Raw genomic sequence first — 25,558 nt, 5'->3', positions numbered from 1 at the left:
CTTAATCACTGTCCTGTCTCTGGTTCTTAGTTCGCTGGTAGGAGTCTCATGGAGTCTAAGTCCTGTCTTCTAAATTATGGGTTCGACCTGTGTTTCAACTTGGTGTAGCCTGGAAACTTTCTCAAGGTCAGGGCTTAGGGCAACAAGATGGCTTATCTCATTTCTTTTTATTTTTTGTCTCTCAGGAACCGCTTCCCTTCTTGCTTTGTCATCTGTTTTTTTAGTTGCTTCAAGAGCCAGAAAAATCTGGTCTGTGTTTTCTCCCAGACTGGAAGTGGAAATCCTAGTCAGATCTATGACTACCTTTTTTTTAAAAAAAAGTGTAGATTTAACCCATTCAAGGGGGTTTGAAGTCTCCAGCATCAAATCTGAACACTTAGCCCTTAATTTTAAGTAGAGTTATGAAATATCTGAGGATTTTTGATGGCACAGTGGATTGCACATTGGGATACTAACCACAGGGTTAGGAGTTCAAAACGACCAGGCACTCTGAGAGAGAAAGATGAGGTTCTCTACTCTCATAAGGATTCGTATTTTCAGACACCCACAGGGACATTTCTACTCTGTCCTGTGGAGTTGCTCTGAGAACCAACTCAATGGCAGTGAGTTTGGTTTTTGTTTTGCTATAAAATATTCCATTGATATATTAATAAACAGTCATTTAAAAACATGCTAGATGATGAGTTAGTGTTATAAATAAATATTTTCTTTTTCACATTATATTTGATCTCCTTAGTAATAGTTACTTGGTCCAATCACTACTGCAATGAGATAAAGTACACCAAGATGGTTTGTAAATATATATGAAAAATAAAATTGTAGTAGATAGACATCTAAAACAGAAACCCCAGTGATTACTTGACGGCTAATCAGAAGGTTGGTTCAAACTGACAATCACTCAGGTGAAAAAGCTCTGGTGACTTGCTCCCATGAAGCTTACAGTTGGAATCCACATGGAGGCAGTTCTCCTTTGCCCGATAGGGCATCTTTGAGTCAGATCTGACTCACAACAACAGTCCTTCAACAGAAATTAAAAAACAAACAAACATACGTACTTGAGGATAAGCCGACCCAAGTATTCGCTGAGGCACTGAATTTTACCACAAACTGCATTAAAAATGTGCTGAAAAACTAGGCTTATACTTGAGTATATAGGTACTTATTTTGCTTCATTCAGATTATTCTTTTTGTAAATTGAGACAGAGAGAATCCTCCAATTAAGATTTCTTCCATAACTTTGAAAATCATTTTAGGTAGTTTTAAAATATAAAGGAGGCAAATCCACATTCTCCAATCAAGATGAGAAAAAATAATAAAACCATATAAATTGCATGATGTAGTCTTTGGGATGAAAAGCGTTATTCAATTTAACTTGATGAGCTTCTGTATCATTTTCTTTAGAGAGCTAACATTTTAGAAAAATAAAAGCAAACAAATGGAAAGCTAAACTGTATCTGAAATGAATACGTTGATGCTGGCAAAGAGAAAAAAGTTATTCAAACTTTGGATAATTATACTTATATGCAATTAGGGCTAGTTTGTGAACAGATGTAGTCCAGGTGTATATTAAATGCATCAGTGGGGTGTCTCCCAGTCAACACTTCCTGGTGGTATTCTACTGTTCTGAAGGCCAGGCACATATATTTCTATTTAGGTCATAATATTTGTATTTGAAGAATTCTTGAGTCGAATATTTCTGATACCTTAAAAATTTGGAGTCAGAAGATGATAAGACATCTATATAGACTATTTGATTACTTGTTACTCATGATCAAAAATGAAACATGTATTTAGTCACACTTGAATGGTGGAATTACTTTAAGAAAACTTCAGACCATGTGAAGAAGATTCCTAAAAAATAAATTATTTGATTATAATATCGATATTCTCTTCTCTAGGATACCGAGTCATAAATCCCTACCACATACAAAATAAAGAGACATTTTTATGGTTTCTTTTCATTGGTTCTACTCAAAGAGGCAGTCTGACAACCAATGATTAGCAGGAAAGCTAACTTTTTAAAAACTAATTTAGGACAAGATAATTTGCTTGTTATTCCTGTTCTTTAATATCAAACAAACCACTAAGGCTTTCATATTATGTCACTGAATTTACATTTTGAGACAATGAATTTTACATTTTAAATGATGTTAACATTTATTGTGTGCCAAAAATTAAATTGGGGCTTCTTAAATATTTTTAGCACTATTTTCTCTGTACTGAGAATGTTTCAGTCATAAAAGTGTATTTCATTTATATGTTGAACATTGAACATTTACATGGTAAGCCAGATAATTAATTTAGCTGAGATAAATAGTATGAATTGGTAACTGTTGACTATATGATTCAAATAAAAACAAACCCATCCAAATCACAATAAAAAATGTTGTACAAAGAAGAAAAAATCCCCACCAAAACAAAAGACATAAAACTTATCAATTCAACGACTGATAAATGTGTTCTCGCTATACTGCTTCATAATTCTTAAAATAAGATATAATAGACATTACATTGTGTTTTATTTTATTATATACTTATCTGTGCACTTTCCTTCATCTTCCAATGGTACTCTAATTAGCTTGTGGGAAGATATGTCTACCTGACAGTCAGTCCATCCCGTGCGGCAGTACTAAGTACATCCGGTTAGGGATTGACAGGCTCGGGAACAGCATAGCTCCCAAAGTGCTTGTGTTTGTTGCAGACTATCAGCTTGAATGATACCAAGACATTAAAGTTTAATAAGGATCTACTCTAGTGTTTTTATTTGAGCAACCAGAAAAGGAGTTGATGTCTTTTGTTTCTGATCTGAAGCTATGGTGTAAGTCTGAATCTTCTGGGAATTCTCTTTAAAAGGCTTTATTTTAAAAAAACATGAGCTGACACCAAGGGTCAAGTATAAAGAAACTGTTTTGAAAATGATGATGGCAACATATGTACAAATGTGCTTGACACAATAGGTGGATGTATGGATTGTGATAAGAGCTGTAAGAGCCCCCAATAAACTTATTAAAAACAAAACAAAACCAAAAAGGCTTTATTAAGGAAAATTTTGTAAAAAGTAAATTTCACCAACTTTAAGTGGGTATTAAGATAATTTTCCACATTCTCTCTTCCCCTCACTTCTGGGTAACTATCAATCTTTTATCTTGATGGATTTACCTACTCCAGATTATGAAATGTCATGGAGCCCGTATCAGACATTCTCTTCCTATACAAGGGAGAAGGAGAATTCAACTCCACACAAGCCTATGGTCAATTGTTACAAGACAGAAACAGAAAGACATCACCTTCCATCCTTCTTTTACCTTATCCTTACACCCACCCTTCCTTTCACGAACTCCCCTTCTGCTTTGTGGTAGTTACACCATCTGTTGTCAGTTTGAGATTTAAGCGTGAAGGGGCGGAGTCTAGCCTGTCAATTGGGTCGCAGGTTGGTGATCATATTTGGAAGCGCTAAGGGGATAAATATCTTGCTGGAGGCAGGACACACACTCACTCCCTGGAAGATATTGCTGTTGGCACAAGCCACATGGAGAGAGGCTGATGGAGCCAGAGTCCTGTTGCTGAGGAGTCATGTGGCGACCCATGCCAGCACTGAGATGCTTCCACCACCACTGGACCAACAAGACTTTCTACCCGCTGGCCTGTGATCTTCCTGCATTCGGCATCATTGATGTGTTGCGTGAGTCTGAAGAAGAATTTATAGACTGGTAATGAACATATGGGCTAATAACAGGTTTATGGACTTGACCTGGACTGGGCTGTTGTCTCAATATTCAATTGCTCTTGTATATAAAGTCCTTTCTTATACACATATGCAAGTTTATGAATTTGTTTCTCTAGTCTACCTGGACTAACACATGCTGGGTTGGATTATCGCAACGACCTCACTGAACTCACAGCCAATATTCACAAGTAAAGGGGCTATTAGGGAAGTTAACAGATTAAGACAAGGCAAGATCAGAAAACATTAAGCATAGAATCAACTACCCATAGCAACACCTGTCCTCAGCCAGCAATCAAATCTCTTTTTTTCTAGTTTTCAGCTGCATGGTCTCTTGGCCTCTTGTACAAAAGACCACGAAGAATCCCACCTGCCACTTTGCTTCACAGTCTCCTAGTCTCTCTTCTGCTGATGTTATCAAGCAGTATACTAAACCTGAATTTCTCTGGGCAAAACAGAGCTTTCAGAGTACCCCTCTAGATGAACAACCAGCAACTCACTCTGAGTTAGTGACACAGTGACGTCGCCTGGTCACAGTGAATTTTTCCATAAAAGCAGTTTCACTTGAACCTCATTTTTTGTGATGGCTGATTTTAGAGAACAGTGTGAGGCTGTGAAATTTTGCTTCTTGCTTGAGAAAAATGCTGCAGAACTGTTGTGATGTTGAACACAGCTTCTAAGGACAGCACTATGAGAAAAACCCAAGTGCACGAGTGGTTTTCTTGTTTCAAAGAAGGTGAAATGTTGATGGCTGACAAACCTCATTCTGGATATCAGTTAGCTTCCCTAACAGACAAAAAATGTTGTCTTATTGTGCATTGGGAGTTTGTTCCACTAGATCAGACTGTTCATCAAGCTTTCTGTTTAGAGGCTCTGGAAAGTTTGCATAGCTGTGTGACAAAAAAGGCCTGATGTGTGGCAAAGTGGGGACTGGTTTAGCAATCACAATGCAACTGCTCGTGCAGCCATCTTAGTGTGCCAGTTGTTGGTCAAAATAGCAGCCTGCCTCTCTTGCCCCACACACCTTACTCACCTGACCTTGCTCTGTGTGACTTCTTTTTGTTTCTACAAATGCAGAGGGACATGCAAGGACAGTGATTTAACACAATGAAGAAGTGAAGAAAAAAATGAGGGAAGTGCTGTCAGCCATTCAAACTGATGAATTTGAAAAATGTTTCTGATAAAGGAATCTCAGATTTGACAAATGTATTAAGTGTAATGGAGAATACTTTGAAGGTGATAAGGTTGTTTAGTAAAAAGGAATTAAATATATACCTTTAAACAAGAAAATTCCAGTTTTGGGGGTTATACCTCATAATTAATATCACATACAAGTAAAATTTGCTTGTATAATAAAGATAATAACATAGAAAACTATTAGAACAGTACATCAATATGGAATTGCAGAAAGTCAAGTTGGAGTCACAATGAGAAAAAACTTTGTTGATGTCAGAACGATCTTTGCTGGGAATGGGTTTGGGTCTTGTGCTTAATCCTAACTTCAATTTAAGAATGATTGGTTCTTACATCATGACCCTGTTACATACTCACATTCTTGAAATGATCACTTGTCAGGGGAAGCCAGCCCCTAACACATCATTACGGGTCCGCTAGGCGCAATTGTACAGCGATAATAAGTAAAGATCATAGTAAAGTTACAGAGAGCATGAAAGATAGAGAGGAGTTTTGAAATAAATGGAGTCAGACACTATTCATAGTAGCATGCTCACCTCAGCCCCGCTTGATGACTCATGTGGAGGGAGAGAGAGATCTTTAATGCTAGCCCAGGCTTTTTATATTCTCTGGGGACATGCAAGCCCCCTAATTACAGGTGAGGACCTATATCACAGGAAGGGGCTGTGCTATAGATAATACAGTAATGAGAGGGGGTGGTCTAGGGACACACACGCAATAGGAAGAGGAAGGATTGGGGATGTACATGTGACAAGATGGGTGGATCCTAGATTTAGGATGGCAGCTTAACTTTGACCTGTTCTCTGGATCTCCATAGGATCCATTATCAGTAGGGTGTAAACCCCACCTACAGGAACCAAATAGATGACCGCAGGCATCCATTGTCCTTAACAGCAGGGAGTGCGGCCCACTGCATTCTGGCAACTGATCACCCTCTGGGAAGATGCCTGTGAGCATCTGACCTCTTCCCACAATCACTGTAGATAAGGGTGCTACAGCAAACAATGGTGAAAAAAGTAGTTGGTGCCCAGCTACCAACTGGAATAGTGTCTGGGGTTTTAAAGACTTGCATTCAAACAAGCAGTCATCTAAGTGAGGAGTCAACTAAATCCATGTGAAAGAAGCACACCAGCTGTGTGAGCCAAAGATTACAATTACACAATTCGAATATGGTGAAGAGAAAAGTATCAGAGAAAAAAATTATGAACACCGAATTTGTGGAGGGTTATAGGGATGGTGGGAACACAAAATTTATCTGCAGAGCATCTAGTCAGGCTGAACCACTGGCAGATTCCTTTAGCCACAGGCAAGAGTCTCAAGCAGCTGTACTATCAAGCAGAGACTATTGCAATCTTGATTATACTGGTTGAACTCGACCCTTGGCCAGCTGACCATCTTATAGATATGACCTGATTTTGTTCTGGGTACAAGTATCTCTTACTGATTCCATGACAGGAATTTCTTCCCTGGAGTTTTGAATGTTGTTGGGGGTCTTATCCTTCTTACACATTATTTGTATTTTTATCTGCATACCACTATGTTTTTATCCTTATGACCGTAGTTTGATTTTGTTTTTTCTTGGGTCTCAGCCGAGCTTCACAGTTATGATAATAACTGATACAAGGTGATATAGGGGATGGGTAGATGATAGAGAGGGAAGGGGATTTAGATAATACATAATGAAGGAGGGAGGGAGCAGTAGATGGATTGTGAATGCATAACTCATCTTAAAGGCAATTTAACCATGGGGGTTGCTCTAAAATTGATGTGAGGTGCTTATACAATTCTCCTAGATATGATTGAATGAACTACTGAATTACGTGTAAATTACCTGCCAATAAAACTGTTATAAAAAACGAGAATGATCTTGGCTGAAAGCAGAAAATAATAGCAAAATTAATGCTTTTGTTTTGTTGAATATGAAAATTATATGTATATCATAACAAATTATAGATAACATTGCATAATCATAACAAATTCTATAATTCCACAACACTCGTGCTCATATGTGACCTGTTCATAGACTAATAAGTGATCATTCAACAGAATGAAAAGATAAATAAGGAAATGTGTGGGTCAGGCTTGTATTCATTCAGTCTGCTGAGCAAACAATTTTGTGAATTTGAACAATATAAAAATGAACATGGAACTAGAATTGGAGAAAGGATTGTTAACAATCTGGCATAGGCAAATGACACAAATGGATTCTGTATGGATTACTTCTCAGCATAAAGAAAATAAAAATCTTCACAATTGGACCAATAGAACGCATCATAATAGGTGGAGAAGACATTGAAGCTGTCTGGGATTTAATTTTTTTACTTGGTTTCAAAGTTGACACCCATAAAAGCAGCAGTCAAGAAATGAAATGACTTCTTGCATGGGGCATGTCTGCTATAAAATCATTCTTTAGTGTGTTGAAATACTAACTTGAGGACTAAGATGCACCTGACCCAAGTCATGGCATTTCGAATCACCTAATGTGCACGTGAAAGCTGAGCAGTTTATAAAGAGCACTGCACGAAAGGAGGTCAAAGACTTACAGCTTCAATAGAATCATTATTAATAATGTGAATATTGAAGATAAAATCCTCACAACTTGAACAATAAACAACATCCTGATAAATGGAGAAATGATGGGAGTTTCAAGATGTCATTTTACTTATATATAAATCAATGACCATGAAAATGGTGGTTTGGAGTTAAATGGCATATTACTTTAGGAAAATCTGCTAGACAAGAACTTTAAAACAAGTCATTTTATTGAGGGCTCTTACCACATTCCATACACCAATTATATCAAGCATATTTGTACATATGTTGCAATCATCATTTCCAAAACATTTTCTACTTGAGCTCTTGGTACCAGCTCCTCTTTTCCCCTCCCTCCCCCACTCTATCACCACATGACTCCTTGATCAATTATGTATTGTTATTATTATTTTGTATCTTACGCTGTCCATTGATTCCCTTTACTAATTTTTCTGTTAGTTGTCTCCTTCGCGGGGTGGGAATTATATCCAACCATGTGATGGGTTCCCCCTTTCTTCCCCTTCCCCCTCTCCAACCATCCCCCTACCCTCATGATATCACTACTTCTTTTATTATTCCTGATGGGCTTATTTGTCCTGAATCTCATGTGTGCTCTTATCTGTATCAGTGTATATTCTCCAGTCTAGCCAGATTTGTCTGTGTCAATGTGTGTTCTCCCATCTAGACTGATTTGTAAGGTAGAACTGAGTCATGGTAGTAGGGGGTGGTATGATTGGGGGGGGGCGGGAAACTCAGGAAGTAGAGAAATAATGTGTGTTTCATCAGTGCTATACTGCATCTTGGCTGAATCATCCCTTCCTTATAACCCTTTTCTGGGGGGATATCCAATTATCTACAGATGGGTTTTGGGTCTCTACCCCCAACCTCCGTCATTCTCGTTGATATAGTTGTTCTTTTTTGGATCTTTTTATAACTGAAACCTCATCCTGTTGACACCTCATGATCACACAGACTGGTGTGTTTCTTCCATGTGGGCTTAGTTGCTTCCCTGCTAGATGGCTGCTTGTTTAACTTCAAGCCTTTAAGACGCCAGATGCTATATCTTTTGATAATCAGGCACCATCTGCTCTCTTCACCACATTTGCTTATGCACCCGCTTTGTCTTCAGCGATCGTGTCAAGAAGGTGAGAGTCAAAGAGTGCCAGGTTATTAGAACAAAATGTTCTGTGTGCAAGGAGTCCTTAAGTAGAGACCCAAAGTCCATCTGCTATCATAATACTTAACATATAAATATATGTACACTGGCTTCTATCCCTTTCATTATAAATGAAGATATTTACATAAATACATGCCTACAGCAATACCTCTATAAATAGCTTTTGCCTCCCATTTCTTTCCTATATTTCCTTTCACCTTCATCTTATCCCACACTCATGCTCATCCTTCATTCGGCTCTCCATAATTCCTCTCGGATACATTGCACTTGACTAAACCCCCCAGGAAATATATGCCCTCCTCGCTATCAATTTTAGATCTCCTGTTATTCCCTTATCCCTAAGTCTGTTGTTATTCCCTTATCCCTAAGCCTACAGCCCCTCCTCTCCATGATCCCAGAACCACTGTTCCCATTGATTTCTTCTCAGGATTGTTTGTCTTGTCTATCTTATATAGAAAGACATAGGGCAAAAGAAAAAGAAAAAAACAAATAAACAAAACAAGAAAAAAGTAGATAGTTCCAGGTCTGTCTGCTGACCCTATGTATGTTTTCTGATCAAGTCTGATGAGGTGCCAAGTCTAGTCCCCTAACTTGGAAGTTTATTTTCAGGATTATTCTGGGACTTGGTTACATTGCTCCCCTTGCTGCCCTGTTGCACTCCCTTTGCGTTTCACCCTGCTGTGCAGGAGGCAGACCGGGCACACTTTCTGCACAGTGTCTCCAGGATGCTCTTAAGAAGCAATGATGGGAGAAGCGCAGTGCGTAGTCAGCGCACCCAGCAGTGCCTCCTCCCCGAGACTCCTCACACCTCTTCAGCTCAAAGCAAGGGCCAACCTGACTTAAAGCTCTCCCAAAATGACCAAGCAGGCAGATTACGACCTGGAAAAAATTGAGAACAAAGCAGAACCCACCGTAGCCAACCTTTTCAATTACCTGCCAGCGTTCAAGAAGGCCCTGGTCCTGCAGGTGGAAGAGCACACCAGCAAAGAAACCAACAGCCAGAAATAGTCCCCGTGATGGCTGCATATAACTGTGAAAATAATGGAAGTTTCCCACAAACTTTTTGAAGCCCCCTTGTATACCTATCACACAACTTTTGCCTGTTCAGCTATTTACAGGTTTAAGCCTTATCAGCACCAATTACAATAATCTGTTTGCAAGCTAACATTCCATGATCCGTGTAGTTTTTCCATCACCCCTTCTGTATACTTACCCAAGTAACCACTAATAAACATTGATATCTATTCAAAAAGAAAAAAGAAACTGATGGGAAACTAAGTTTGTTGTGCATTCTGCATATCACCGTGAGAACTGAGTCCTTGGAAAAGGACATCATGCTTGATAAAGAGGATGTGGTAGATCATATAACCTGTTGTCAATTAGAGACTTAAGGGTGAAGGGGTGAAGTTTAGCCTGTGAGATAGTTAAGGTTTATTATACACTGTGGCTGAATAAACATGTGGGATTAATTGGAGGGTGGAGAGCTAAAATGCTCGGTGAGCCTTGCCTTTCTGGTTTTTGGGTTTCTTGTTCTCTGATGGTTGTACCAGAGTGCAGCTGCCTTAGCCAGTTCCCTGCTTCAGCTTGCAAGGCTCACTTCTGCAAGACATCCCTGAGGAGAAGCCACATGGACCTACGTTGATTCAGCCCTGGGTGTTGGAGCAGCAGCATGGAGACCCCTGCCACTGCTGAGATGTCTACACGCTCACTGATTTGGCTTTCCTCCTGCAGTCGGCGTCTTTGTGTGTGTTTTTGTGAGATTGTGAAGGACTTTGTAGATCGGTGTCGGACATATGGCTAATGTTGGACTTATGGACTTGGAATGGACAGGGTTGGGATGTCTTCTGAATGTATACTTACCCTTTATATAAAACTCTTTCTTATACATATATGAGTTTCTGTGGATTTGTTTCCCTAATTTACCCAGGCTAGCACAGACTGTTAATGAGGTCACAGTTTGATAACCTTACTTGGAGCCAGTAAGGAGGTAAATAGCTTGCTGGAGGAGGGACGCACACATTTCCTGTGAGATCTTCCGGTTTATAAGACACATGGAATTATGCTAGAGCCTGGAGGTGGATGCGCCACGTGGAGACCCATGCCAGTATTGAGATGCTTCCACTGCCACTGGATCCACAAGACTTTCTGCACACTGGCCTGTGATCTTCCTGCATTTGGCATCATTGAATGTGTTGTGCAAATCTGAAAAGGAATTTATAGATTTGTATTGGATATATGGGCTGTGTTAGTCTGAGTGGACTAGAGAAACAAATTCCTAGACACTTGTGTGTATGAGAAAAAGCTTTATACACAAGAGCAGTTGAATATTGAGAAAACATTCCAGCCCAGTCCAGATCAAGTTCATAAATCTGATAATAACCCATATGTCCAATACCAATCTATAAAGTCCTCTTCAGACCACGAAACACATGCAATGATGCCAAATGCTGCAGAATGCAGGAAGAGCATGGGCCAGTGGGTGGGAGGTCTTTTGGATCCAGTAGCATTGTAAGCATTTCTGCTGGCAGAGGTCTCCACATGGCTTCTCCAGCTCAGGGGACTAGCATATTTCCATGTGTCTTGTCAACTGCTATGTCTTCCAGGGTGTGAGCAGAGAGAAAGTGTCTCCTGCCTCCAAGGAGGAAATACAGGAGTTCCCAGAATCCTCAGAAGAAAGCCACGCCCACACAGAGGCCTCATTGACTATGACATGACTGACAGAGCAGACCCCACCCCTTTACTCTTAATCCTCTCAAGACCCAAATTGACACTAGATTATGTAACTACCACATGGGCTAATATCAGATTTATAGACTTGATCTGGACTGGGCTGGGATGTTTTCTCAATATTCAATTGCTCTTGTATATGAAGCTCTTTCTTATACACACATGAGTGCCTAGGAATTGTTTCTCTAGTCTACCTGGACTGCCACAGAGGGTCGGGGGAAAGAAAACCTTCAGAGATATGGATTCAAACGGTTGCTGCAACAATGGGCTCAACACATGACAGTTGTGAGGATGGCACAGGACGGGTACTGTTTTGTTCTGTTATTCATTAAGTCACTAGGAGTCCAATGCAACTCAATGGCACTTAACAACACCAATATCATATACACACATATAAGCTTCATTTATTTTGCTTCTCTAGAGAACCTAGGAGCTCTGCTTATATAGTGGTTAGTTGGTGGGCCACCTGGTCAGCAGTTCTAAACCACAGGCATTTCTGCTGGAGAAAGACAGCACTTTTTACTCCCATAAACAGTTTCAGGTTTGGAAACCCAAAAGGGAGGTGGCTATGAGTCAACACTGAGCAGATGCGGTGAGTTAGAGAACCTACCCGAAAACAGAGTGCCAGTGTCTTTCTTTGGTATTGTTGTGTTAAGATGTTCTTTGTTTTCTTGAGGTAATTTAGACTGCCTGCATGGTTTTAAGGAGCTCTGGTGGTGCTAACTCTGAGGTTAAAAGTTCAAAACCACCAGCTGTTCTTGAGGAGCAATATGAGACTTTCTGTTCCTGTAAAGAGTTTCAGTGTCTGCAACCTCTAGGAGCAGTTAGTTCTACCTTGTCCTAGAGGACCACTTTGAGTTGGAGTCCACTTGGTGGCAATGCATTTTGTCTTTGTGGTTTCTGAGGGGTGCTATGATTTTAAGTGTGTATGTATTTCATCCAAGTTATATAAGTTGTTGGCATACAGGTTTTTTTTTTTGTAGCATTCTTGTCTTAAATTTTCACAGGAATGGTAGCAATATTGCCACTATCAGTCCTGATTTTAAAAACAATATCTTCTAGCTTTCATTCTTTGACAATTTAGCCAGAAATTTGCCGATCTTATTTTTCTTCAAAACAAAAACAAAACAACATTTAGTTATGTTAGATGTCTATATAATTTTTCTATTCTTTATTTCATTTACCTCTATTCTGACCTCAATTGTTTATTTCCTTTTAGTGAGGTTGGGCTTCATTTTCTCTCCTTTTACATATGTCTCCCACTGTAAAGTTATTGATTTATGCTCTTTTTTCTCTTTCAAAGTCAGCACTTATAGATATAAATGTTTCCACTGAGTCCTGCTTTTGCTGCATTCCATAAATTTTGATATGTTGAGCTTTTACATTCATTCTTCTCCAAATACTTTCTAATTTCCCTTTTGATTTATTCTTTGATTATTTAGTAACATACTGCTCATTTAAAGATTCTTTTATGGAATTTTCAATGTTTCTTCTATAATTTTTATTTTTAAGTCACCATGGTCAGAGAAAATATTTGGCATTATTTCAATCTATTTAAATTCATTGAGGCTTGTTGTATGACCTAACATATGGTCTACCTTGGATAATCCTCAGGCGTTGGAACAGAATATACATCCTCTGTTGTTGGGTAGTCTATAATGTCTTTTATTCCTAGTTAGTTTATAGTGTCATTTATACTCTATTTTCTTGTTAATCTTCAGTCTGAGAGTTCTGACCAATATTTAAAGTAGTGGGCTGAAGTCTCTCCAACTCTTATTGTATATGAATAATTTCTCCTTTCAGTTCTTTAGGGATTTTCTTCACGTAAGTATATGAAGGGGCTTCAAAAAGTTTGTGGGAAATGGAATTAAAAGATAATGGTATTTTCTCATGAAGTTTGGAGGTTTTGAATATATTTATGACCTATTAAAAATTTGAACAGGGAAATATTTGAGTAGAAATCTCATCATAGGAAATTTGTGCATGGCTAATAAGAAATTAAAATATCAACAATATGTTTAAACATTAAGGAAATGTAAACAAAAACACCACTGAGATATATACCCTCTAGAATATACACAATGACAATCACAAATGCTGGAAAGGATGTGGAGAAATGGTAATCCTCACACAATGCTGGTGGAGAGTAAAATAGTATAATCACTTTGAAAAGCAGTTTGACTCTTCCTTATACAATTAAACATATGCCTACCATATGATCTAGCTATTTTATTTTTAGTTTTTCCCCCAAAAGACCTTAAAGCATATGTATGTTAATTTCTATATTTATATCTATTTATGCATGTATTTATTCTGTCAGGAAACACAGAGATTCTGGTTAGATTAGAAAACAGCTCATTTATTTATGAAACAAGCATATTGGCCCCAGTTTTCCATGTCTGAATTCCTGATGGGATGACTCTGGGAAGCGCGTAGAGATGCTTTATGCCACAAGAGAAGGATTTCAAATTATAAGAGGAGCTGGAAAACCTACCCTTCCTCCCTCTGGGGAGAGAGATAATGAGATAGAGGGGACAGGGGATTGCTTACAAGTGGGCAGTGAGCTTTGTTCTGAAATGTAAACAAATCTTCTCTGGGGAGAGGCAGAAAGTGTCTAGGTTTATTTCCTACTGCCTTCAGAATGAAAAGAAATACCTGTGGGAACATATAAACTATTTCTGTCTTGAGTTCTCTATCTTTAGGATTGCTGTTCAATCCCAGGGACCAGTGATCTCTGTTCAGAAGGCCCCACATTTGCAGAGAGGTGACAATATTCATGGATGATGGTTTCTCAACAATGTCCACAGGAAAATTTAGACAGGACTGCACATAACACCTTTATAGCAATACCCTCAAACAGGTAACAACCCAAATCCTCACAAAAAGTCAATAGATTAACAATTGTGATATATCAAAATTTACTGAAATGAAATCATATAACCATCATAACCATCTATGAGGCATATGTTAGTCTGTTTTATCTTGCAAAGGAGAACACATAGTAATAAGATAATGAAGAGAAATTCTAAAGAATACTGATCCTTGTGGTAAATGTTCATCGTGCTAACATCAAATCTAGATATTCCCTGCCTCTATTTGACTCAGACACGTTCTACCACATGAAACCAATTCCTATGAGATATATACTTAATTATCTTCATTCTTCTTTTGTCTACCAAATAGAATTTCTTTTCAACTTTCTCTTTGACTAATTCTTCTTATACATAATAGACATTCACTGTAAAGATGCCATAAAATTGTTGTGGATAGTTTAGTATAAATTAAAATGAAAATACGTGGGGAATTAATCTATGGTCAGCAAAAAGAATGGTAGGCTACAGAGGAATCGCAGTATTGGTAGGTAACACAAGAGGCCCCGACTCAAGTTCAAGTAACTGAGGGTCCTATGATGAGTCCAATATAGAATTCAGATCCCAAAGAGAGTAAGCCAGCATGTCCACATCATCCACTTATATTGAAAGCAGGCCAAACCCCAGAGGAGATCTCAATATAAAGGATTATTAGATTTTAACTGCTCAACCACTGAGAATCCTGGCCCAATCAAGTTTACCAAGACCCTTAACTCTCACACTATCACTGAAAGACTTGAAGAGTAATCCAGGTTTCTTTATGGTTAGTAATTTTGGCTGTTTCACTACCCTTTCTTGCATTTAATAAGTACATTCCATAATCTAAGTTCATATGGCCTTTCTTTAAGCAATTTACGTTATAGAAATATATAAGTTTTGAACAGTTGAGTAACATCACCAGATATATTTCAGTGCTAAAATTCCATTGCATTTGATAAACTATCAATCAATCAATTAATCAAGCTATCAATTTTAATTATATAAGACTCTGGGAAATGATTCAGTACCAGTGGAATTATTTCAACAAGCTGATGAAGCACTGGAAGTTCTAGCCTATTCCAAGATATTTGGAAGACTGCTACGTGGTTCAATGACTCCAAGAGGCCCACATTTGTCCTGTTTCAACAAAATCTGGCCAGATAAAATGTGAAAATTCTCAACAATCATAATTACATATGACTAGAACTGTGTTGTTGTAGCAGTACATCTACAGGGCCATGACACGTTCAAGGTGGGTTCCGAAAAGGAAATGGAATGAAGTATTTAATTGTTCACATCAGATGTATCTTGGCTAAACAAAATGCATATCAGAAAGATGTTTACTCATGTGATGTTGGCTATTTGCACATGTCTTCTTGGTAAATGAGGAGAACAAACAACAAAATGAGGAGGACACAAATAAAATAACAATGTTTGTCATCAGTAATACAAAAGAAATGCTGTGGAGCTCGTGTCTGAACTTCTCTGGTTTCACAGGCTGAGAAGGAGAATCTTTTTAACTAATGGGACTCAAATACCACTCAGTCACATCCAGCTGCCAGAGGCTGATTCCTGTGAGGTAGAGGACAGAGAGGCCTCCACCCACAGCTCTTCCCAAGTCCAGACACCAACCATGCCTCTCAGAGCTCTCTACTTAACAGCTGGGTGTGATGACTTATTGCGTTGTCCACATATAACTCACAGGCATCGATGTAAAATTCTAATATAGGAAAGATGGGGCTTTCTACTCCCATAAAGGGTTAGTCTCAGAAATCTACAGGGCCAGTTCTTCTTTGTCCTATAGAGTCTCTCTGAGTTGGCATCAATTCGATGGCAGTGAGTTTGGGTTGGTTTGGGTTTATTATAGGAAAAACTTATCTACAGTGACAGAACACAGATCAGGGACTGTGTTGGGCCAAGAGTCCACAGCATATACTGCGAAGGGATTAAGGAACCTGATGAGGGCGATGGAACGACTCAGTGTTGACTTGCGTGGCAGTTAAATAAGAATAAGCATGTGTCAATACCCATTGCACTGTAACCCTAAGAAAGGTGTTTCCCCCCTGTAAATTATGTCTCAATGGTCCGGATTTTAAAAGAAATAAAACAGCATTGCTGATTGTGCACAAAAAAAAAGAAAAGAAAGATGTTTACTCATCTTTTCTGACTGTGCAAAGGTGGTTGACTGTGTGGGTCGTAACCAACTCTCTATAACATCGTGAGGAATGGGGACTCCAGAACACTTACTGTGTTCATGAAGGACCTGTTCATAGACCAAGAGATAGTCTTCCAAACAGAGCAAAGAAATACTGCCTGCTGTAAACTCAGGAAAGTTATATGTCAGGTTTTTATCCTGTGGTGAAGTATAATTCCTTAGTGTGGCTCTGGTTCTACTTTCTCTGTAACTCACATCACGTGCTTGGGTGGGACCATGTAAGTAAGATGTAGAGAACTCTACCTGGGTCCCCCAGGTTTTCCATTTCCCTGGCTGTAACATTGCTGTTGCAGAAGCAGGAAGAGAGAAAGAACCCCTGGACCACCCAAACAGAACAACGCCAATGGAGCACATGTTTGCAAGGTCCCTGGCTGAAGTGACAGAGGAGTGGGAATCCTGAGACAGAGCAAAGGAACTAGGCCCAGGCATGCACCCAGACATGCTTCAGTGCTGAGAGCAGAGGCTTTGAGATTGTGAGACAGGTACCAGGTGGGTTTCCTTGCCCATGAAACAAGACGCAGGCCAAGCGACCCTTTGGCTGAAAGGCTGAAGGCCAGGCCTGTAAAAGGAGTTTCTGTTGGCCAAAGATTGTATCCTTAATATTTTCTAATCCTGGCTTGTGGTAACCTGTTATTGTCCCAAATCTCACTGGCACTGAATAGAGGACAACTCCTAGTGACCCCCCTGTGGATCTCTGAAACTGTCACTGTTTATGGAGGTTGAAAACCGCATTTCTCCAGCAGAACTGCTGGCGGTTTTGAACTACTGACCTTATGCATTGCAGTCCAATGTGTAACCACGATACCATAATTGTGAGCATTGTCTGTGACTCCTGTGTGGCCATTACAGTGAATTATCAAACCAGGAGAGTGACAAGGGAGGGACGGTCGGTGTCAGAACAGGGTAACAAAAAAAAGAATTATGGGTTGGGCTGCCGTGGAGATGTGCTTTTCTCCCTTCTGTGGCTTCCATTAAAATATATTCTTTTACCATATTTATTCCATTTTTATACGGAGCAAATAATTGAAAAGCTGGGCTATACGAAGAAGATGGGAATTCAGGGTTGGAGGAAGGTTTATTAATAAGCCGAGAAATACAGATGACATAATTTTGCTTGTTGAAGGTCAGGAGGGCTGGAAGCACGTACTGATGTAAATCGAGGACTGCAGTCTTTAGTATGGGTTCCAACTCAGTGTAAAGGGAGCCAAAATCTTCACAACTGGACCAACAGACAACATCTTGATAAATAGAGAAAAAATTGTACTTATCAAAAATTTTCATTTTATTTTGATCTTTAATCAATAATCATAGAACAGCAGTCAAGAAATAAACAGTATATTGTAGTGGGTAAATTCTCTGCACACAACCTCTTTAAAGTGTATAAGAGCAAGGATTTCACTTTGAGGACTAAGACGCATCTGATCATTGTTTTAGTGTTTCCAATCACCAAATGATGCATGTGAAAGTTTGACAGTGAATAAAGAAGACTGCTGAAAAATTGATGCATTTGAATCATGATGTTGGCCAAGAATATTAACAGTACTGTGCAAGGGCAGACGAAGGAACAAATCTGTCGTAAAAGAAGTACAGCTACCATGCTCTGTAGAAGGGAGGATGGCAAGACTTGATGCCACATACTTTGGAATTGCTGTTAGGAGAGACCAGTCCCTGGAAAAGGGCTTCCGGTTTGGTAAAATGAGAAAGACAATCAAGGAGAAAGAATGACACAGTAGCTATGACTGTGATGTCAAATAACCCAGCAATTATGAAGACGATGCAGAAGTGAGCAGTGTTTTGTTCTGTTGTACAGATGGTCCTTTTGAATCAGAATCAAGTTGACAACATCTAGAATCAACAATAATTTAGAGTCATGTTTAAGTCATTTCTCTTATCCAATATGTACTACTAAAATTAATTTTCAGATACTATTATGCAAAAATTCTATGGAATATATTCAAGATGTTTCCTTTTTAATGTAGAATAACTCTTTTGAGGATTTTAGTTAGAGTAATCAGTAAAGAATATCTCTTTTTGCTACATCAAACATGACCTTATATATGCTTTTAATTTTTCAATTAATTTAGTACAAATTTGAGACTTTACATTTTTATGTATATAAAATTGAAGCATATTTTTACTTCTAAAACAAAAACCCAAACTCACTGCCTTCAAATCATTTCTGACTCATAGTGACCCCCTGTGGGTTTGTGAGAATGTAATTGTTTATGGTCATATAAAGCCCAGTCTTTCTCCTGTGGAGTTGCTGATGGTTTCGAACTGCCAACCATGCAGATTTCAGCCTAATGGGTAACCTCTATACTGCCAGAGCTCCAGTCATTTTCTAAAAGTTTCTTCTAATTATAAATGTGGCCAGTATATAGCTTTCCCTATTATAATTGATGAAATTCAAATTGCCCGTTACTATTTTATATGTAAACCTTTTTTCAGTTTATTGCCAAGAACATAATTTTCCCTCCATTGGTTTCTACTTTTGTTAAATTATAAAACTAATATAAAAATATAATAATGTTTGCAAGAATCATCATGCCATTTTAAAATGTCACTTTAAAATAATGTAAATGAAAAATGTCTTTCTACCAATGATATATATTTTCCCATTAAGTAAATTAATGTATGTATTTTTTCATTAAGAGCCACACATTTGATTAATTTATATAAGTATAAAATTCTACAGAAAATCATAGCAAATCATTTATTCCTATTTCATTATTTAAAATCCATTGCATTTAATCTTAGAGCCAATTGTTACCATATGATCCCATAGTGTGCCTTCTATGCTGGTGCTGACATTTAGGCAAGGTATTTAACTTTAAGGGTGACTAATCACCAACTAATAAGATTTGATAATTCTCTAGACTCATCATCTTTATAATTATTTTCTTTTCTTTTTGAACAGGATGCATTACCTTGATTCTTCCTGAGGTTTCTGAATATACTGAGAGAGATGGAGAGACAGAGAAACAGAGAGAGAAACACACAATGATAGGTTTATATAAAAGAAATCATTTATACAGTTTTAGAATCAGTCAAGTTCCAAGTCCATGGGTCAGATGTCAGGTTGGAGGCTTCTTCTGACACTCATAGCTGCAGGAGCTGATGAATACAATGTCATCAGGTAAGATGATAGGCTTTTGTTTGCCAATAAAAATAAATCCAAGGCTTGAGGGATGATGACAGACTTGAGGATTTGCAGGCAATGTGACAGGCTGCCAGCTAAAGTCCAAAGAAGCGGAGATCAATAAGGCAGATGCAGAATCTAGACTCAGCAACAAGCAAGAAAGCCTTTCCCATAGCATCCACTTACATGGAGCATTACTAGATCCTAATTACTAAACTACTGAGAATTCTAGCCTACCCAAGGTGACGCGATACTTTTAAGTATCACATGCCCAAAGCCACCAGATGTGAACGTTTGCAGTACTCATTAATTAGATTTTTTCTGTTATCTGTAGAGGATCTGTTTGTGCTCACTTACTTTGTTTTTTCATAATTATACCGTTCACCATAAGAGGAACGGGCACAGTGACGGACTCTGCTTTCCTAAGGCTTAATAGTAGATTTAATCAGGATATGCCAGTGTAAAAAATCCCAAAATATGATTGTCATGGATTGAATTTTATCCTCTCACAATTATGTGTTGTTAAATCTTAATTCTGCATTTGTGATTATAATCTCAATTGGCAATGGGTTGTCTTTGTTATGTGTTAATAAGGCATGATGAATTAGTATAGATTTTTTTATGTCAAATGGAGTATTCAGTTTTTCTATAACTCCCCCCCCCCCATCATAAGCTGCCATGGTGGTCCTATGTACTTCGTGCAAATTTATTAAGATTACCCCTTTGGAGTTCCAGGGAACAGTTGCTCTAACATTTCTGCTTTGAATTTATCTGGCCCAGCAGATCCCTTTGCAGCCATTGTTTTTAATGGGGCCTTGCTCTCTGGATCCTAAATTCAAGACAGATCCCTAATGACAATTTGTTGCGTAAATTTTTCTTTATTATCTTTGGTCTTGCTTAAAAGATAGATAGAAAGATCAGCTCCTTGGACTAGTTGATCTCGGTGTGATGTTTTGGACAACTATCCAGCTGAAGTTTGCTGAGGCCAAGGTGTTAGTTTAAAATTGAAAATGCTGAATGAACTGTGAGACCTCTACTTTAGCAGCTGTTTAAAAATCGTTGATAACTGTATGGTCTTCTTCCACCAGTTTCTGGACTTCAACCACATGCTCTTCGTTCCTGAGGCACACAGTCTTAGCTCATCTTTGAAGCCAAGGTCCTTCCCTCTGTTGGCTAATTCCTTTTATTTGTTTTCAGAACCATTTTATGGAGAGCCAATACAGAGATCATATCATTTCTTAGTGCAATCACACCAAGAAGGATTGTATATTGGCTCCCACAATCGGTTTCAAAACATTCTTTTCCTTCTTGACCTCCTTAGCATCAGTTCCCTTCACCTCCCAGTGGACCCTCTCTCCCACCACCTTCAACTGTCACCCTCAGACACCCTTATTCTACTTGCTGTCTCCGTAGGTTCATCAATCCTCAGTATAATGTACTGCAAAACAAAAAAGCATGTAACAAAAATTCAAGAGGATCATGCCCAATGACAAAATACATGAGATAAACCCCAGTATGAATAATAGCAACAACAAAACACAGAAAATACTGAAACCAGATCAGGCCCAATGTGTATCAGATCAACTGACAAGGTTTCAACTGTTCACGTCAGGTTTATCATTTAGGCTTCCTATAGTCATCTCTCCAGTGCACTCTATGTGATAACTAGTTTCTTCCCATCCCTCTATTACAGATGAAGGGAAATCACCGGAGGCTTATTCGCTACGTAGGTCTCACAAATGTATCTTGGGCTCCCACTGTCATCCATAGCCTTCTGCAAACCAGAATCTCTCAATTTAGGCTCTGATACTATCCCCTCCTTCAGCTTCAGATGATACGTTCTACTATCTTTTGGCCACTGATGTTGGTGTGCTTCTTCCATGTGGACTTAGTTGACATCTCACTTAGATGGCTGCTTGTTTGGAAACAAGCCTTTAGGAAACCCCAGGCACTATTTTATCTGATAGCCGGGCACCATCTAATTTCTTCACCACACATTGCTATAGCACCCATACCTTCCTGAAGGTGAGTATTGAAAAAGACCATGAAGTAAGAATCAATTGTTCTTAAATTGGAGGTAGGATTTAGTGTGAGACCCAACCCGTTCCTGACTCTATGGTTTTTATCTGTCTCTTCACCCATTCTTGAAGTCTTCCTTAAAATGCTTTATCAGTTATTTAACAAAAAAAAATGATGATGTGCTCTGTAAACCTTCACTTAATTCACAATGAAAAGTGAAAAAGATACTTGATTCATCTCAAAATTATTGTTTTATGTGAGCTATCATTCTAGTATACTGTTGCAAAGCATCAATGATTTGAGAAATGGTCCACTTGAGTTCTGCCTCGAAATTGTTTTTCCCCATGGCACAAAAAGTAACCTTTGGTTTTTTTTTAACTAAGATAAGCGTATTACTGAGAAAATTCTTCAACCATCCGCTGGTCACAGAGATATATTTAAACATGTTTTGGTTGTGCAAAACCTATATACTTATGAACTCCACCCTAGTAGCAATGCTTTTTAACTTAGCCTCATACACATTAGTAATGTATAAATGCAAACTAGTAAATTGGAGATTGCGGGATTAGAGAGTCGAATCTGTTCACTGAAGGTGTCTTACCTCATGTGTCTGGATGAGGCCTGCCTCTCTTGCTCCAGAAGATCTGTACGTTAATAAAATTCTTCATAGTATTTCTAAGTGTATCTTTTTGGGTGATGGTGCATGATATTTAAAAAAATATTTGATTGTACTTTAGGTGAAAATATTACACAGAAAATTAACTTCGCACTCAACAATTCATAAACAAATTGTTCCATTACACTGGTTGCTGTCCTGTAATACGTCCACACTCTTCTAATTGTAACTGTTTCCATCCTTCCAGTTCCCATGCCCTCCTTCCCTTCTCTTCTTTGCTTTTGGGGAAAAGTTGTCCATTTGGTCTCATATAGTTCATAATTTTAAGAAGCATAGTTCTCAGGAGTGTTGTTGATTATTTTCGAAGTCAATGTATTATTTGACTAAAAGGTAACCTCTTAAGAGTGATTTCAGTTCCAGGTTAAAAATGTACCTTATGGTTTTTGTCTCTGATGGTCCTCCAGTCTCTATCAGTCCAGTAAATCTGGTTTTTTTTTTTAAGAACTTGCATTTTGTTCTACATTTCTTATCTATTCTAGCCAGGCCCTTGCATCGTGTTCTTGGTCTGGGTGATTAGCTATCATGTCCGGTACTTCTCATGCTTCTTGCTTTAAGCAAGAAGAGGCTATCGCTCTAAAGCCATTAGGCCTGTGAACTAATTGTCTTTGGTTTCCTTTCCCCTTTGCTCCAGATGGAAAGAGACTAATATTTTATCTTATACAGCTGCTTTCAATCATTTAAGCCTCCAAGCACTGCTTGCCAAACTGTGGTATACAATACTGTCTGTATGAATTATGCTATGCCAATTGACCAAGATGTCCCCCAAAGCGATAGTCCTTAGATTTCAAAGCTCATAACTTAGTGTCTTACAATGCTTGGATATGCCTAAGAAGTTTCTGAAAATGGGCCCACCATGTGCTCTCTCTATATATAATATGTATACATGTGGTATGGTATGTATTAATATATATGCAGTACATAAAAATGTCTTATAAAATGTCTACTGCTTTGATTGAGCCTACATGTGCACACACATATACCCGCCCCATGTTTTATTCTTGCGTACCTCTCATTATCTTCGTTTACTTTGGTCACATTGTGCTGCCATCGCCCGTATTGTAACTGCCTTTCCCTCCCCTGGCATTAATATATGTCTACTGTCCAGTGAGTGATTCCATCTTTCTTCCTCTTATATGATTTTATCTCCTTAAGGAGAGTCTTCAAAGTTTAAAAGTGATCCATGACCTGTTGGAATAAATAGATAAATGATGTTTTTGAATATGCCCAATTTTCTCCACATGTATTTTTAACATTGGCTGAGAAGTGTATTGATAAATATTTATAAAAATTCAAATAAATACGATTGATTTTGGTTATGCATTTCCTTCTCTTCCTTTCTCACCATTCATCCCGGCAGAACAAAATAAAAATCCTAACCCTGCTCAAAATCAAATAATTTGCTCCAAATCTTGAGCTTTGCTAGGTTGTAATGTGTTGGAACACAGATCCTTATTTTAAAGAAGGTTTGGGTTTTTTAATCAACTTCTAGAGAAGTAACTGTTCATGTTTGGTTAATCCCATAAAAGCTAAAAGGTCTTAGAATTTTTATACTCCACGCAGAAATAAAAGGCAGGGAAAAGAAGAAAGAACAAAACCCTGTTTGGTGGCTTGGTCCTGTGCCAGTGAAGGATTACCTTCCCAATGGCCTTGTGTGTGACTTTCAGTTTTACTTTTAGAAATTGTAAATTATTGAACCCAAACCACTTGATTTGGAAGACCGTTCAGACAACAAATAACTGCCTTGGCTTATCCTAGTTCTATATTTAAATGATTATATAAAGCATTCTAAGCACAAGGCTAGATAAATCCTGATAAATGGCAGTGGCTTAGATGATCTTTGCAAAGTATGTGTTACTGATCCTCTTTTCCTCTAGTTTCCGCTTTAAGAATAGTGAATGCTTTCACGCAGTGTGAGAAGATTTCGCATATAGTTACAGTAAAGTAAAGCCACAGCTTCTTAGCTTCATGAAATTGGCCCTGAGAAGCTCTCATTAGCTGCCTTAAGTGAGTAGCAAAATCTGAACTTGAGCACCACCAGTCTCAAGAGACTAGATTCTGAGAGACTAGATTCTGTTGCAGTAGAGAAAGTAGCAGGTGCTTAATTTGGGGGCAGACATTAGATACAAAATCCTTTGCACTGACACCTGTACTTTGATCTTTCTCTTTGGGACCGGTTTGGTCTGAGAAGTAAGCATTGCATAGGCATTTTCGTTTATGTTTTATTTGGTTGACGTTCATCACTATCATTTTTCTGTGTGAACTACCTTTCTTACAGCCTATTTACAGTCAAATGACCAGAAGGTTTTCTTGCAGCTATGAGAACAACACCTGAAAGTTTGTATGTTTATGTGGGTTTAAATCTTACCGTGTCACATTTCCTCGTACATTACAAGATGTATATTATTGCCTTTACTTTTCTTTCTCCTTAACTGCCAGCAGTCTGTTTCTGGTCCATTAAAATCGTGTCCTTATTACCAGTTCTACGTGTCTGATCTCACTGCTTATCCTTCTGGAGTTGCCCTTGTTTCTTTTTCCTCTTTGAAACCATCTTTTAAGGAGCCGATCGTTTCCCTCACCACCCCCATTCTACTCCTTTATATTAGCTGCATAATTTGAGCATTGCTTAAAGTTGTGTGCTTTTACTAGTATCAATTACCAAAATTTTCTGGCAGACTATTTTCTTCAGATTTATATCAAATATTCTACGTTTTCCTCTTTTTGCTTGGGCGGGGGGATATGTGTTAAGATAAATGATCATGTGTTAGGAATGACTGGTGAACCTGACCCATCTCTTTACAGGTAGAAACTGGATTTCATATGTATTCTAAAGTGATAAAATAAAAATTCACCACCACTGAGTTGATTTCTACTCAAAGACAGCCTGTGGGAAAGAGTATATTGGCTCCATAGGATTTCTGAAGCTGTAATTCTTTGGAGGAGCAAATAATCTCATCTTGCTCCCTCAGAGGAGCTGGTAGGGTTGAACCACTGACCTTGTAGGTAGCAGCTCAATGCCTAACCCAGAGTGTAACCAAGGATCCTTGATAAGATACAGGCATACTATTATATTTTGCCAATGGACATCAAAAAGACCCGTATATAAAACAAGAATGCAGTTCCTTAATTTCCGATAAGAAATGTAACTAATAGACTTTCATATCTCTATTTACAACCATGGAATCGATGATTATGCAATTAAACAAATGATATTAGTTAAATGTGCTCAATATATAATATCATCTATCTATTTTAGCTTTCTTTGTCCAGCTTCATAACACAAACATTCTAATTAGATAATCTCTTTAC

Source organism: Tenrec ecaudatus, chromosome 7 (assembly GCF_050624435.1).
Source record: "Tenrec ecaudatus isolate mTenEca1 chromosome 7, mTenEca1.hap1, whole genome shotgun sequence".
Lineage (NCBI taxonomy): Eukaryota > Metazoa > Chordata > Mammalia > Afrosoricida > Tenrecidae > Tenrec > Tenrec ecaudatus.
This window is presented reverse-complemented; position numbering follows the sequence as displayed.